This window comes from Mya arenaria, chromosome 14 (assembly GCF_026914265.1).
Source record: "Mya arenaria isolate MELC-2E11 chromosome 14, ASM2691426v1".
Classification (NCBI taxonomy): Eukaryota; Metazoa; Mollusca; class Bivalvia; order Myida; family Myidae; genus Mya; species Mya arenaria.
Window position 1 is genome coordinate 21,327,425 of NC_069135.1, and position 3,960 is coordinate 21,331,384.

The 3,960-nt window shown below is 34.6% G+C and overlaps 1 pseudogene; it reads right to left on the reverse strand.

Annotated features, from left to right (window-relative positions):
• Nucleotides 1–324: 324 nt before the first annotated feature.
• LOC128216886 (uncharacterized) lies at nucleotides 325–1,256 on the reverse strand (annotated as a pseudogene).
• Between the last annotated feature and the right edge of the window lie 2,704 nt (nucleotides 1,257–3,960).

The window sequence follows — 3,960 nt, forward strand, 5'->3', positions numbered from 1 at the left end:
TAAGTATATACATATGCTTGTCCCTTTAAAGTTTGAAAGAGTGAGCGAGTCCCTTTAAAGTTTGAAAAAGATTTCAAAGACAATAATCTGAGTTTACTCCTTTAATTTTATGATGATTATAATAATGTATTACAGTAATAATTTTTACATATAATTATATGAATAACAATATCTAAGTTTTAACAAATAAATAACAATCTTAAGAATACATAAGTGTGTGCATTTCTCACAGAAATTTCCATTACATTTTAGGGTACACATAAAATCACATTCAGATTTAATAATCTTCTTCCAGGAAATTTCCTTTAGTCTCAAGTCCTTAAATTTGGTATGGAATTAACGGCACAAGGATTTGTATTCCGGGGAAATTTTCAGACGACTTGCCTGGAACTCATCTGTTAGTCTAACAAGGAGGTGCTTAAAGTAAAAGTCACGAATTCTAGGAAGAATGCCCTTTATAAAGTCTTTACAGTATGGAACATCCACAACACACTGCTTTTCAGCTGTCCACACAACAAACTTGCACAAAGTTGACTCAGTGCAGAACATTGCAACTTGTACTTGGCAATAATAGCCATTTTTTCCCTTGGGGCTCAATTTCGGCTGACCATCTTCGAGTAGAACATCATATTTTCCTGATGATATGAGGTCTTCTAGCGGGCGTGTTGGACATTTTATTTCCACAATTGTTCTTTTATCTATAATACCGTCTGGGCTGGCGGCAATATATGGCTCCGTTAAACTAACAACAATCCCAGATTTTCTAACCTTGTGACCAGAAACACTTTCATACCAGGCTCGTGCAACTGGTTCGTATTTCTGTCCATGACGTGTAGCAAATCATCCCTTAAACCTAGGATAAATTTGGTTAGTCACAAATTTATTAGGATTAGCTCTTTTAGTCTTTGGCAAATCATTCACTTTGCTGCTGGTTAATCTCAATTTTCTACTGTCTGTCCAGACACAGCTGTTCTGATTTTCTGTGGTTTTGGTCAAACACCATATCTGAAATGGTGTCATGTGACCGTACTTTCGCTGCTCCTTAACCCCAAGCCCGCTGTTTGTCTGTACATGTTTCCCCACCTACACCATTCGCCCACGCCAGTGTAATTGCATAAATAAATGCTGATATGTGACTACACGATCGGGCATTGCCAGCTGGACAAGTACAATGGCCAGTCTCAACAGTATTTTCACTAGAAACCGCAATCCATGAGTTGTAATCCTTGCGCCCAACGCCTGGCTGACTCGGCGAAATTTTGGCCTTTATGTAAGTCACACCCTCACAATCAATGGACCACATTTTGTACAGTTATATCCATACAACGACCTGAAGGATTTCATGGCCTTTCCATCATATGCTTTTGCATGTATCAAATAGTCAACAAGATCCTCGTACATCAGTTTAGGCCAGGCATTGCTTTTGTTCTTTTCCCACTTCACGTCATCGGATGGCAGCCCTGTAATAAGTAATGCATACAGAAATCCTCTTTTTGGAAAACATTCATTTGCAAAAGAGTTGGAAGTATTTATTATTACAACCGAGTGTATAAGTTAAAAGCCCAAGGCTATTTACAAAAAATTCTTACACCTGTCAAATCTCTTGGCAGTCAACAGGTCAACATTGCATGTACTCTAGCAAGTTTAACGGCTATTGTCATTGTTTATTTCAGTCAAGAAAGCATTTTATACAACATTTTATAAATGTTTATTTAAAAACCAAAAAAGATTCTTACTTTAATTACACGAATAATCCTCTAAAAAGATAAACATAATTTGTTAAACGAAGTCCGCCATTTTGTTTTTTTAGGGCAATACGGCAGTATTTAATTGTCTTTTTACAGGCCAGTTACAACTATACGGTCTACTATTTATTACAATTACATTCAGAAAAAGTGTTCCAATAAAACAACTTACGTAGCTGCTTCTCGGAGGTCATTTTTGGTCTCAATTTTAAAAATCAAATGGCGTGTGAGCGTTCTTGCACACTATCAGGAACTTTCACTTCTGTAATGGCGGACGGTCACGTGATAACAAAATGGCGGCGGTCTAATTTAAGACATAAGAATCGTCTATATGTGCCTTTAATAACATCGTATATTATTTTCTTTTTTTCCTATTGCTGATGAAATAATCAGTTGTTGTTTTTGTATGAAAACGTGAGGGAAGACTTTCAGTTTAAATCTAAACGGTAGGCAGGAATACATTTGGTAAATGAATTTTTTTTCTTTTGTTCTGTTTGAATCATTTTGAAGCGACTAAAGACAAACATTTACATTTCGATGATAAAGGAGGTTTTTGTGAGTTTGATTATGAAAAAAATAAAAAATATCTATTCTCTAACCAGAAATAATGCTACCAAATACAAGTATATGAAATTGTGCGAATGGGTTTAAATATTGGTAAGGATAACTAAAGTGGGTGAATTTTAACAAACCTTCAATACATGTACTTATTGTTTTAAGACCTTATACCTTTGTATGCTCAAATATAACGAAAATATATTACTGCAAGGCGTAGGTGATCTTTTCAATGATATGTTCAATACTTGATTCAACGTTCTGTATACACCTCTTACTTACCGGTTTACTATATGTCATGATAAACTTCAGAAAATTGATATTTCATAAACCTCTAAAAACATGTACAAAATAAATCAGTAACATAACATATACTCAGCCTCAAAGCATTGGTACATAAATATAAATCAAGGTAGGTGAGGAGAAAGCCTCTGGTCATATACAATTAATAGTATTCATTGAACTTATTCGAATTATTGACTCATTCAGTGGCTGTTACGCCTTATCCGTGTGTGTTTAAGCAGGGTCTTCGTCAGGGCGTATCCCTTAAGTTTCCATTGTATAATTGTAATTGAATGTGACACATGAGGTCAAATGATTTGTAATATTATTTCGCATTTGGTACCACACCACCAACAAACCATACCCTCATTAAAATTGCTATATCAGGTAATCCCATCTTAAAACATGTGAAAATCGTAATCAAATATTTATTTAATGTCTTGTACTATTACAGTATGGTTTTCCTATAAAAAAAATCAAACACAAATTCTTAACCAAATGAATACCTTACTGAATTTAGAATAGCTTTTTATTATACATTAGCTTAAAACTAAAACAGATTATTGCGACAGACGTCATTGGTTTGCTGAAGTTACTTTGAACTTTTGAAATAATAGCATGAGGAAATTTGAATAAGCGTTGCGATTCTTGCATAGAGTAAAAAATGACATCATTTTTTTATGACTTCTATACTAAATACATAAGCATGAAAGGAGTCTAAAAGTTACATCGGGGTAAATGTTTCAACCAATTCTGAAAACTTCATCATGAAGTTTTAAACGTCAAATAACTGGCTACTTCTGAAGTTTATTCGCCAGTTTAATAAATTGCCTTAACGGTTTCTGCTCCTGCTGTTGTTGGTTTCGCCAACTCTGTAGCTGGCTACTTCGAAAGTTTATTCGTCAGTTTAATCAATTGCCTTAACGGTTTCTGCTACTGCCGTTGTTGGTTACGGCAACACTGTAGCTGGCTACTTCGAAAGTTTTTTTTCTGTTTACACAACAGATAAATTTACTATCTTCAAGTTACTGATGACCTGTCAATTTAAACAGTTTGATCTTACTCCGAATCAAACACAAGTGAATGCAGCAACATTTAATATTGAAACTATACCTTACCAGCATTATCAAGATTAAAGAGGAAACGTATTCATGCGTATTATGAGTAGTAGACAAGAGATTCACTGTTATTCAAAATAGAAGAATGGTTGAAACTGAATAACTTTAGTTAGGCTTCACATATCTTGACTCAACCTGGTATATATGAAGTGTTTATAGAAACCTTTCAATGGATTGCGTATAGGGCTTCTAGGGTCAAGGTCACTGTTACTAAAAAGAGTACAATGGTTGAAACTGAATAACTTTAGTTAGGGTTCACA